This window comes from Sapajus apella, unplaced genomic scaffold (assembly GCF_009761245.1).
Source record: "Sapajus apella isolate SASKATOON/1434 unplaced genomic scaffold, GSC_monkey_1.0 scaffold40, whole genome shotgun sequence".
Taxonomy (NCBI): domain Eukaryota; kingdom Metazoa; phylum Chordata; class Mammalia; order Primates; family Cebidae; genus Sapajus; species Sapajus apella.
Window position 1 is genome coordinate 18,828,954 of NW_022436980.1, and position 13,308 is coordinate 18,842,261.

General features: G+C 45.3%; 1 pseudogene across 1 annotated transcript; it reads right to left on the bottom strand.

Moving 5' to 3' along the window:
* Positions 1-2,667: 2,667 nt before the first annotated feature.
* LOC116565377 lies at positions 2,668-5,944 on the bottom strand (annotated as a pseudogene). The gene is made up of 3 exons (XR_004275410.1): positions 5,849-5,944; positions 5,522-5,749; positions 2,668-5,276 (listed from the first exon to the last, which is right to left on the bottom strand). The product of XR_004275410.1 is annotated as a palmitoyltransferase ZDHHC7 pseudogene (transcript).
* Positions 5,945-13,308: the final 7,364 nt, after the last annotated feature.

A 13,308-nucleotide genomic window follows, 5' to 3' on the forward strand; every position in this document is an offset into this window, starting at 1 on the left:
GTCAGGTAAGTGATGTTAGTGGCTTGGACAAGAGTGGTGGCAGCAGAGGCAAAGAAAAGGGGGAAGATTTGAAAGATATTTAAGAGGTGGACATGACAGAATTTGGTGATCAATTTGGGAGAGAAGGAGAGGAACAAGTCAATAGTCTGGTTTGAGCACCTGGGCAGACAGTGAAAAGGAGTACATGAAGTGAGGGCAGAGATGGTAAGTATAGCGTTAAGACATGCCTTTTGAGCTCTCTTCAAGATAGCGAAATGGTGTCTGCTTTAGGATATTTGGCAGTTGGCTTTATGGGAGTGGAGTTTAGGAGAAAGAAGAATGGACCAAAGATAGAGATTTGAGAGTTATTGACATTGAGTCTGTGAAAGTATATGGGTGGAAGAGATTACCTAGGGCTTGGGTAGAGAGGAGGAGTGGACACAAGAGACTGAAAATAAGCAGCTAAAGAGATGGGAGGAAAACAACCAGAATATGACACAGAAACCAAGGAAAGGGTGTTTTCAGAGACAAGTGGATGGGCTAACGGGGTCAAATATTGCCTAGAGAACATGCAAGCACACTGAAACGTATTTACTAGATTTAGCAATACAAGGGCCACTAGGACCTTAATTGTGGGATTTGGGGGCTTTAGCCAGATGAGAGTGAATAAGGAATGAGGAGATTATGAAAAAGATGGAATCAGCAAGTTTAAACATTTCTATGAAATTTGTCTAAAGAAAAGATATAGTGCTGGGTGTGGGTGGCTCATGCCTGTAATCCCAGCATTTTGGGAGGCTGAAACGGTCAGATCACGAGGTCAGGAGTTCAAGACTAGCCCGGCCAATATGGTGAAACCCAGTCTCTACTAAAAATACAAAAATTAGCGGGGTGTGGTGGCACACGTGTGTAAGTCCAGCTACTCGGGAGGCTGAGACAGGTGAATACCTTGAACCTGGCGGGCAGAGGCTGCAGTGAGGTGAGATCACACCACTGCACTCCAGCCTGGGGGACAGAGCGAGATTTCCTCTCCAAACAAACAAACAAACAAAAAACGAAAAGAAAGAAAAGGCATAGTGTGCTCAGTACCTGGATGTGGAGTCCAGGAAAATTTTCTTCGTTATTATTACTGTTATGTTGGGAGACGCCTGACATTTTAAATGCTGATAGAATCATCAGCAAAGGAATAAGAGAAAGAAAGGATAATAAGATGGGTAAACTTCCTGAGATGAACAGAGAAACAGAGATGGTATTTATGAGGTACTGTGTTAAAGAAAAACTCTTCCCAGGTTCACGAGGGTCATGGTTTCAAATGCAGGAATTTCCTTTGAGCACCTCGTCCACACCTCGATCCAAAATCCACACCTCCATCAGGGAACCAGAGGGGTTTGGAATGTAAAGTTCTTTGGATTTCCCGCCGCTGGCTAGGTAGGGAAAGGCAGGTGAAGCCCCTTTGTCCCAAAAACACCACCAAAAGCTCTGGGAGGAGGGGGCTCTTTATCTCAGAGCTGTGGACCAAGTAGCCAATCCAGTATCAGAGGCAAAGATCAATCACTCCGGAGGAAGTCTGAAAGGACTCCTCTCATTGACGAGAACATGAATGGGGCGGGAATAACTCAAGGGTTAAAATTCCTCTCTCTCTCTCTCTCTCTCTCTCTCACACACACACACACACACACACAGACATTTTAGGGTGATGTATCGTAGTCTCCTATGGTCATATTTTTGGATGGTGTATCCTGAGCCCCATCATCAGCATCACAGTGGCTGCAGGAGTGATCTATAGAGTGTATAGGAGATCAAAATATACCATCCCAAAATGTGTCTCTCTGGTGGAAGGATTATTTTGAGCTGAAGACAATTAATAAAAAGCAGACGTATTATGAGCTCTCTGCTCTCTCCTATCTGCCTGAGAATAAACCATACATTTCCTTTTGTGAAGGCGTTCCCCCCCACCCACTCACACACTTAATGAAGTCATTGTCACAGGGTTTGCAAGAATAATGGACAGAATACAGTAATAATTAAGCATTAATCAAGCTGCATTTTGACTCACTTCCACATAACCAAAAGTTACATAGCACAAGATTTGCATCCCCAGTGTTCCTATAGATAGAATTTCTGATGTTAAAATCATAAAGTTTTTAAGATAGGTAGGATCTCTGATGTTAGAATCATAAGAATTTTATTTAAAAAGTGCTTGGCCAGGCATGGTGGCTCACACCTATAATCCCAGCCCTTTGGGAAGCTAAAGCGAGAGGATCACTTGAGTCTAAAGGTTTGAGACCACCCTGGAAACCAAAAACAAATTATCTGGTCATGGCAGTGCATCCCTGTAGTCCTGTTACTGATGGAAGGTTTAGGAAATAAGAATAAATAAAAAGTTCCTCTTCAAAGCTTTCCTCTTAGTTCATTATGAATAAATAATAGTTTCTTCAAAGGTTAATTTATTTTAAAGCTTTTGCTAATAAAGTAGCTGTTAGTTACAATGAAGAAATAAGTGTATGATATTTGCCCTGAAATGCCTAGACAAGCCCAGGCAAATCTTAGATTATAGCTTATTTGTCTTCCTTATCTGGAAATGTTATCGCTTCTCTAAGCATCCTCCAAGTTACTTTCTCTTTTCCTTTGTTCTCCTCTGCCTTTACATCTTTAGGAAAGTTGCTTTTTTGTTGTTTGTTGTTTTTTTTAAGAACTGTCAATGGATTACTTTATTTCGTAGAAAAGTTACATTGAAAGAAGAGATTGAAAAGTCAAGTATATTTAGTTTGCACACACTTGCCAAGTTTCACAGGATTCAGCCACTTGGATAATATTTTTATTTATAACAGTATATACATATTGAAAGCCTCACACTGAAGCCCATACACATGTCCAACCCAGACAACAATGTGCAAATGAATACGCAAAACAGTCTCTGGAAACTCGCATCTCCAGGATCACGCACAATCTATGCATTGTCCCTCTGGCTGTGACGCACTTCTTCTCCTAATGGCGCACAGGCTCCCGCGGTGACTGAGTCCACTTCCAAACCCCCTGCAGGTTTGCTCTTGGCTAGGACGGTGGCTCAGATAGGTCCCTTTGTGGCTTTGCATCAGCAGCAGTAGAAGCCCTGATTCAGATGGGGTACAGAGTAATTAAAAACAAAACACAGTTCACAGATGAACAGAAAGGCAAAACGGTTCCCAGGAGGGAGACGCCAACTTCTCTTAGCATGGAGGGCATGCTTAAAGGAAGATCCTCGGACTTTGTCACAGATTGCTTCTTGATGCATCCAGCAAAAAATGTACAAATCAGGCAAGGTTAAGGCAAGTCCCCATGGAGGCGAGCTGTTGGCTTTCTGGCATAAGTTTAAGCTGCACACCAAGGATCCTATTTTATCACCTGTGCCGTGGGTAGAGAAGAAAACATAAAAGCTAACAAAAAAATCCAACAAGAGGACGCCATCCTGACCATTACCAGCCTGAGCGCTGCCTGCTGGTGACACAGTTGCCCTTGCCAGGGGTTGGCTGCCTCACAATCCCCTCACCTTCCCAGAGATGCCCAAGGGCTGGGCCCTGCCTCTCCAGTTGGGATGCCTCTCCTGCCCCATACACCAACAGCATCGAGCTGCCTAATGGATCAGGTCACTGAGGCGCTACCCTTCCCCAGGTGCTATTTAGACACTGCTAATTTGGCTGGAACAACAACAACAAAAAATCAGTTCCAAGGCCCTCAAGCACTCAAGATTTCTTTAAGAAATTAAAGCAGAATGGCAACGAAGGACTGCACAGGAACGACTGTTCTTTGGATCGAGACGTCCTCCAATAGCAATACATTCATAGTAACCACGGGGAGGACCCTGGGGCCGCTCTCCCCTCTTCCCTGAAACATCAGTTTCTAAAAGATAGCTTGTTTGCTGTACACAGCCGGGAAATGTTACACTACCTAAACAACACTGGCAGTTTTGAGACACACATGCATACATATGCACAGACACATGCACACACAGAATTACTGAGAGGGTCAAAGGGTGTCTCTTTCGGGGCAGTGGGGAGTGTGCCAGAAGTCACCTTCACTGTTCAGTGCACAGATCTTTTGCGACTTCAGTGCAAAGCATCAGAGCTAATAGACACCAAAACGTCTTACTATGTAAATGCCCTGCTGTGGTCCGGAGAGTGCACTGCTGAGTGGGGGGTCAGCAGGAGCCCCCTGAAATGACTGCTCGGAGAATCCCTGTTCACTGGATTGACTGTTTTCCTTCATGATTGGAAACAGCAGCTCAGTACACAGGATTTGAACAACCCATGTAATAACCCAGACAACTTAGAAAACGTGAGGTATTCTTAACAAAAATCCTAACTCCGCAGGAAGGCCATGACATTTGACTTCTTTGCATGGCCACACACCTTTCCGTCGTTGTTGTAGGTGGGGACTGAGCACCTCTTCCAGTGTGGAGAATCTGCCATCTGTGACTAGAAATATATAAAACTCTGCTTGCTGCAAGTAGTTGGTTTGTATAGGTTCTGGTTGCCCTGTTGGTCACAGATGAGCTGTTGACCCCCTTCAGACCCCAAATAAATGAGTAGAAGTCTGTGAGCAAGTTCCAGCCGGACAAGCCAGGCCTCACGCTGAGAACTCTGGGCCACCTTTTCTGGGTCTCGTGGGCAGTCACCTAAAGTGGAAGCTGACAGGGATTCATCCAGAGGAGTGAGGGGGGATCCCCCAAGCACAGACTTCATCCCTTCCCATCGCAGCCTCCACTCCCACGTGGGCTTCTCACTTTTCAATCGCTCAATTTCCGTCTCATCGTTGCTTATAGAGTGGATGTGGGTGCCAAACGTAACTGCAGTGAAAGTGAAAAACAGAAGACTTTTAAGGCACAGGAAGATCAACAGAATTACAGTCATCGGAGGTAAAAACTCACTGCATTTAGTCCACTGCCCTTGGACACAGGAGATAAACTGCAATCCACAGAGGATCAGAGCATTGACTGAAGACAGAGCTGTATACACAGTGAAGAGCACAAAAAAACCTTTGATTCTTTTTTCCTACACAGTTGTTCTCCCACGGGCAGTGATAATCCATTTTCTGAATACATCTTTTGCAAATACTGCAGTGGTGGTATTAGACCAGTATACTCTGGTTTAATATAGCAGCACTTGGGGCACTTGTAAATCACCTCCTGGGCTTCAGCTGCAGGCTCTCCATGTATTCTTTTGAAGCGTTTCCTTTGAGTACTGCCCAGGGGTCAGTGAGCATGGTTCTGAGGTGGGACGACAGGGCGAGCATAGCCAAGCAGTTAAATATGACCCCATTGAGAAATGCCAGATGTAGGTGATGGAGGGATGGAGGCAGCAAACTACATTGCCACTTATGTACCTATGCAACAATCCTGAATAATCGGCACATGTACCCCAGAACCTAAAGTACAATTAAAAAAAAAAAAAGAATCAAGTGCTAAGTTCAATGCCCTGAGCTGCCTCCAAGGCCACTCAATTCTATATACTCTGGTCCTATAATAAATACAAATTGATCATCTGAAAAAAAAAGATGACCCCATTGACCACAGAGTACCAGAAATCTTTGGAAGGCATGAAAAAAGTCACCGTGAAGTCTGCATAGGTGACCAGAAGCCATGTCATGATGGCACAGATCATGCTGCAGCCGTCAAGGATGAACCAGACCCTGTCAGCCACACCAGCCTCAGAGAAGGAGGACGATGAAGACTCATAGTTGTCATTTTCAGCCAGGAGAGATGATGCTCGACGTCCCAGAGCCTGTGTCCTGATGGCTGCGTGATTTTCCTGATGCACCCTCACATGTCCTTTTGAAACATCACCTTAACATGTGGTGCCTTTTCTTCAGGATCTTAAGGTGCATACTGCCCTACGGCATCAGATCCAAGGCCAGGGCAGGGTTGCCTGGTGCTACAGCTCCTCCTGGCCTGTGGCAGTGACTTGCAGTGGTCAAGGCAGGGATTCATCATGCCGCCATGCTCATGGCCTGGCCAGAGCTGGGGGCTCGGTTTGGTCCCCTGGGTCCTGCCGGGCTGGTCGGAGGGGAGGCTGCTGCTGAGCAGATGGTGGAGCCCAGAGCCCTGGCTGGAGAGCAGGTGGCATGACCACCTAGGAAAGTCTTAAGTTGTTAGCCTACTGTGTGCAGCCTAGACTGTGAAATCCAGTGCCAGCCAATGGAATTAGGACACAGAAGTAGGGCGGATGCGTTAGATATAAATGGCCCTGCCTCCTTTGTTCAGGATTCTCTCATGGCAAGATGGCTAATGGGAGTACCCTTTCTGTGAAAGTAAAGTTGCCTTGCTGAGAAAATTAAATTTATATTTGAGTGCTACTTTTGCGGCACTGAAAATTCACATATAACAGAAGGTATCTGAGTTACTGGCAGTGACTTTGTACGGGTCTGAAGAAACTTCATGTCTCCTCAGAAGAAAGAATTCAGCTGAGGAGCATAAGGCAGAAGAAGAGACAGAGATGAGTTTCAGAGCAGGAGTGGAAGTTTATTTTAAAGGCTTTAGAAGGAAAGAAACGAAAATTCACTTGGAAGAGATCCAGGTGGGCAACTGAAGGCCAAGTGAGGCGTTTAACCTTGATCCTAGGACTTCATAGGTGTATTAGTCTGTTTTCATGCTGCTGATAAAGACATACCTGAGACTGGGCAATTTACAAAAGAAAGAGGTTTATGGTTACAGTTCCATAAACTGAGGAGAGGGCTCACAATCATGGCAGAAAGTGAAAGGCACTTCTTACATGGCACCGGCAAGAGAGAGCTTGTGCAGAGAAATTCTCATTTTTAAAACCATCGGACCTCATGAGACCCATTCACTATCATGAGAACAGCAGAGGAAAGACCCACAGCCATGACTGGATCAACTCCCACCAGGTCTCTCCCACACGTGAGAATTATGGGAGCTACAAAATGAGATTTGGGTGGGGTCACAGAGCTAAAGCATATCATTCTGCCCCAGCCTTTCCAAATCTTATATCTTCACATTTCAAAACCAATCATGCCTTCCCAACAGTCCCCCAAAGTCTTAACTCATCTCAGCATTAACTTGAAAGTCCACAGTCCAAAGTGTCATCCAAGACCAGGCAAGTCCCTTCCACCGATGAGCCTGTAAAATCAAAAGCAATTGAGTTATTTCCTAGATACAATGGCAGTACTTGCATTGGGTAAATACAGCCATTCCAAATGGGAGAAATTGGCCAAAACAAAGGGGTTACAGGCCCCATGCAAGTCCATAATCCAGCGAGGCAGTCAAATCTTAAGGCTCCAAAATGATCTCCTTTGACTCCGTGTCTCACATCCAGGTCATACCGATGCAAGAGGTGGTTCCCATAGTCTTGGGTGGCTCTGCCCCTGTGGCTTTACAGGGTACAGCCTCCCTCCCGGCTGCCTTCATGGGCTGGCCTCGAATGTCTGCAGCATTCCCAGGTGCACAGTGGAAGCTGGCAGTGGAGCCACCATTCTGGGGTCTGGAGGAGAGTGGCTCTCTTCTCTTAGCTCCACGAGGTGGTACCCCAGTAGGGACTCTGTTTGGGGGATCCCACCCCACATTTTACTTCTGCACTGCCCTAGCAGAGGTTCTCCATGAGGATCCCGCCTCTACAGCAAACTTCTGCCTGGGCATCCAGGTATTTCCATATATCTTCTGAAATCTAGGTGGACACTCCCAAACCTCAATTCTTGACTTCTGTGCACTTGTAGGTTCAATACCACACGGAAGCTGCTAAGGCTTGAGGCTTGCCCCCTCTGAAGCCATGGCCCAAACTCTACATTTGCTCCTATCAGCCATGGATGGAGAGCTGAGACTCAGGGCGTTAAGTCCCTAGGCTGCACACAGCTCACAGACCCTGTGCCTAGCTCACAAAATCACTTTTTCCTCCTAGGCCTCTGGGCCTGTGATGGGAAGGGCTGCCACAAAGGTCTCTGACATGCCCTGAAGACATTCCCATTGTCTTGGTGATTAACATTCAGCTCCTCATTACTTATGCAAATTTATGCAGCCAGCTTGAATTTCTCCTCAGAAAATAGGATTTTTTTTCTATTGCATTGTCAGGCTGCAAATTTTCTGAACTTTTATGCTCTGCTCCCCCTTTGAAACTGAATACCTTTAACAGTATGCAAATAATCTCTTGAATGTGTTGCTGCTTAGAAATTTCTTCCACCAGATACCCTAAATCATCTCTCTCAAGTTCAAAGTTCCACAAATCTCCATGGCAAGGACAAAATGCTGCCAATCTGTTTGCTAAAACATAACAAGAGTCACCCTTGCTCCAGTTCCCAAGTTCCTCATCTCCATCTGAGACCACCTCAGCCTGGACCTTATTGCTCATATCACTATCAGCATTTTTGCCAAAGCCATTCAACAAGTCTCTACAAAGTTCCAAACTTTCCTACATTTTCCTGTCTTCTTTTGAGCTCTCCAAACTCTTTCAACCTCTGCCCATTACCCAGTTCTAAAGTCACTTCCACGTTTTTTGGGTATCTCTCTCTTTTTTTTTTTGAGATGGAGTCTAGCTCAATCACCCAGGCTGGAGTGCAGTGGTGCAGTCTTGGCTCACTGAAATCTCTGCCTCCTGGGTTCAAGCGATTCTCCTGCCTCAGTCTCCCAGTAGCTGGGATTACAGGTGCCCACCACCATGCCTGGCTCATTTTCTTGAATTTTTTAGTAGAGATGGGGTTTCACCATGTTGACCAGGCTGGTCTGGAACCCCTGACCTCAAATGATTCTCCTGCCTTGGCCTCCCAAAGTGCTAGGATTACAGGTGTGAGCCACAGTGCATGGCCCATTTTTGGGTACATTTTCAGCAACGTCCCACTCTACCAGTACCAATTTACCATATTAGTTCATTTTCATGCTGATAAAAACATACCCAAGACTGGGAAACTTAAAAAAGAAAGAGGTTTAAGTTGCACATGACTGGGGAGGCCTCACACTCATGGTGGAAGGGGAAAGGCACTTCTTACATGATGGCAGTATGAGAGAGCTTGTGCAGAGTTTAAAACTCTAAGTTTTAAAACCATCAGATCTTGTGAGACCCATTCACTGTCATGAGAACAGAACAGGAAATATCCATCCTCATGATTCAGTCATCTCCCACCAGGTCCCTCCCACAACTGGTGGGAATTATGGGAGCTACAAGATGAGATTTGGGTGGGGACACAGAGCCAAACAGTATCAATTGGCTTGCCGCTTTCCCATGATTCCTCCCTTAGGGTGGGCTGTCTGCATGTGCAGTGCCCTTCTTACCCTGGGGAAGTGAGCATATGCAGTGTGTTTAGGCAGTTGTATCCATGCTCATCTGAGGTTTTCTTTTCCAGTGGGGTGTCTATGGAAGGTCATACTTCACCATTTTGTCTCTTAATCCTCTGAGTTGGGAGGATTGTTTGAGTCCAGGTGGTCAAGGCTGTGGTGAGCTGTGATTGTGCCACTACACTCAGCATTGCTGAAAAGATGCCCAGGAAGTTGCTTCTCCCTGGCATCTGCATTCAGTTAACACTTTAATGTGTTTTTTTTTTGTTGTTGTTGTTTTTTGTTTCATTTTTAAGACATAATGTCACTCTGTCACCTAGGCTGGAGTGCAGTTGCACAGTCTTGGCTCACTGCAATCTCTGCCTCCCAGGTTCAAGCAATTCTCCGACCTCAGCCTCCTGAGTAGCTGGGACTACAGGAGTATACCACTAAGCCCAAATAATTTTTTGTATTTTTTGGTAAAGATGGGGTTTCACCATGTGGGTCAGGCTGGTCTTGAACTCCTAACCTCAAGTGATCCACCTGCCTTGGCCTCCCAAAGTGCTGGGATTATAGGCGTGAACCACCCTGCCCAGGCTTTTTTTTTTTTGAGACAGAATTTTATTCCTTCACCCAGGCTGGAGTGCAGTGGTGCCATCTTGACACACTGTAAACTCTGCCTTTAGGTTCAAGTGATTCTTGTGCCTCAGCCTCCTGAGGAGCTGGGATTACAGGTGTGCACCACCATGCCTGGCTAATTTTTTGGTATTTTTAGTAGAGGCAGGGTTTTGTCATGTCGGCTAGGCTGTTCTCAAACTCCTAACCTCAAGCAATCCGCCTGTCTTAGCCACCCAAAGTCCTGGGATTACAGGCATGAGCTACAGCACCCGGCCTAACACTTTAATGTTAATAGCTGTGGATCATCAGGAGATTGTCCTTCCCTGTCACTGGCTGCCAAATTGTCATTTTTAGAGAGGGAGTATGAGAATTGTTGAACCATCACCTGATATTTCTAATGGGTGTAGAAGAAGAACCCTGTCCTGCCTACATATGCCTATTTAACTACCTGTAACAGTCCCAGCTACTCAGGAGGCTGAGTTGGGAGGATTGCTTGAGCCCAGGAGGTCAAGGCTGCAGTGAGCTGTGATTGTGCCACTACACTCAGCCTGGGCAAAAGAGTGAGACAGTGTCTCAAAAAAAAAAAAAAAAAAAAAAAGTGCTTAAGCAGATTCTGAACTCCAGTGGAACAACTTGAAAGTTTGAAAAGCCCCATGAAGGAACTGAATCAATATATAGTTTCTTTGAGCCCAGGAGGTCAAGGCTACATTGAACTGTGGTTGTGCCACTGTACTCCAGCCTGGGAGACAGACTGAGACCCTATCTAAATATATATATGTATATAGTTTATTCATCCCCTTCTCCCATGGCTTCATCCTATACTTTTCTACCAATCAACAGTCTCCGCACTTAGCCCACTGCAAAACCCTTAAAATCTCTAACCCCAAACTCCTTGGGGAGATGAATTTGAGGTTTCCTCTTGTCTCCTTGTTTGCAGCCCTGCGATTAAAACTCTTTCTCTGTTGCAATCTGGTATCTCAGTATATTGACTTGTTGAGTGCATCAGGAAACAAATCTATTATGTTTACATACCAGGAAGAAAACAGCTTATCACCAGAGATACAATGGCACTGAGAGTCTACATAAACAAACCTACTGACTAGCCCTTATCCATCATCGGCCCCCATATTTTTGCCTTCCCTCAATTTGTTACCCATAGAAGCTCAAAGTGCCTTTCGTTTGCCTTGTTTCTCTCTCTAACTTTATCTTTCTTATGAAAAAACCAGCTAAGCATGGTTGTTTGCACCTGTAGTCCCTGCTACTGTAAGAATGAGAGGCAGGAAGATTGTTTGAGTCTGGGAGTTTAAGGCTGCAGTGAGCCATAATCACACCCCGGCACTTCAGCCTGGGTGACACAATGAGACTGTCTTGAAAAAAAAAAAAAAAAAAACCCAAAATTTCTTGCTCAGTCCAAGCCTAGCTGTTTTTTTTGGGGATTTTTTTTTTTTTTTCCTGAGCACTCCTGTGCCATGTAAAACATTTAACATCAAATAAATTTGTATGCCTTTTCTCTTGTTGATTTGCATGTTGTCAGCTTATTTCAAAGATCCAGCTGGAGAACCTAAGAGGGTAGAGGACATTTTTCCTCCCCTACAAGTCCCAGCTGTATAATGAGAGGCACATAATAATAGAAGGTGGTATGAAAGACTGTAGAAAGTGCCAGGCATGGTGGCTCACGCCTGTAATCCCAGCACTGTGGGAGGCTGAGGTGGGCAGATCACCTGAGGTCAGGAGTTCAAAACCAGCCTGACCAATATGGTGAAACCCCATCTTTAAAAAAAAAGAAAGACCGTAGAAAGTAAATAAACAGTTGACTAAAGATTTCAAAGAAGTTGAGAAACAGGTTAGTGGATGTAATTGGGTAAGCAAGCTAAAGTGATTGGAGGTTTTGGTAGAATCAGATATCTGCTTTTGTGAATGTCATGGTGGAGCAATATCAGGTAATGCCAAGATTTATAATATAACCACAAAAGTGAGTGGTGGGCATATATAGGAGGTCATTAGAGATGTTCTAGGAATGGCGGTCAAAATATAATTACTGGCCGGATGTGGTGGCTCATGCCTGTAATCCCAGCACTTTGGGAGGCCGAGGCGGGTGGATCATGAGGTCAAGAGATCGAGACCATCCTGGCCAACATGGTGAAACCCTGTCTCTACTAAAAAATACAAAAATTAGCTGGGCATGGTGGCATGCGCCTTTAGTCCCAGCTACTCAGGAGGCTGAGGCAGGAGAATAGCTTGAACCCGGGAGGTGGAGATTGCAGTGAGCCAAGATGGCTCCACTGCACTCCAGCCTGACAGAGTGAGACTCTGTCTATATATATAATTTTGTTTCAAAAGTCAATCTTGTTCTATATATTTAGTACCATATAAAGGTTCTCTTTTCGCCGGGCGCGGTGGCTCAAGCCTGTAATCCCAGCACTTTGGGAGGCCGAGGCGGGTGGATCACGAGGTCAAGAGATCGAGACCATCCTGGTCAACATGGTGAAACCCCGTCTCTACTAAAACTACAAAAAGTTAGCTGGGCATGGTGGCACGTGCCTGTAATCCCCGCTACTCAGGAGGCTGAGGCAGGAGAATTGCCTGAACCCAGGAGGCGGAGGTTGCGGTGAGCCGAGATCGCGCCATTGCACTCCAGCCTGGGTAACAAGAGTGAAAACTCCGTCTCAAAAAAAAAAAAAAAAAAAAAAAAAAGGTTCTCTTTTCCTTTTGCTGTGAGTATTTCTGTCCTAGAGTCTGTCAAAATTAGGAAAGCCTGTCCTTTCTGGGCCTGTAATTGCCTGGTGAGCTCGTCCTGACTGCTGCACAGACAAAATCCATTTACTGAGGACCCCGCCTTGCAGTAATGAAAGCTTAATTGATGTGAGGCTGGCCTTATAGAGGAACTTGATTTCTCAAATCAGTCTCTCTGAGAACTCAGAGGCTAGAAATTTTATGGACCATTTGGTGGCCAGGTCGCTAGGGAATGGGCGCTGCTGATTGGTTGGGAATGAAATCACAGGGGTGTGGAAAACAGTCATCATGTGCTGAGTCTATCTCTGGATGGGACCACAGGACTAGCTGACTCAAGCGTCTTGGGTCCAGGTGAGGTCAGTGGTTGCCAAAAAGTCCGAAAAAAAAATCTCAAAAGACCGACCTTATGTTCTACAATAGCGATGTTATCTATAGGAGCAATTGGGAAATTCATAAGTCCTGTGGCCACATGTCTCCTGAGGAGCAAGGGATTTTAGAAACTATACCAGAATGCATGCTTCTCCAATAATCCTAATCTTGTGGCCTTTCATTCACCTTATAAATGTGGTTTTCCCTCTCCGAACAAGGAGGGGGTTAGTTTTAAGGCGGACCTATTATAGTCCTTGTTTTCAAGTTGAACTTTAAATTCCTCCTATGGTTAGCTTAAGCAACACTGAGGAATGATCATAGGCAGCTTAGAGTTTAGAAGCAGGGTGGAGCCAACCATGTCATACTTCTTTTACTATCAC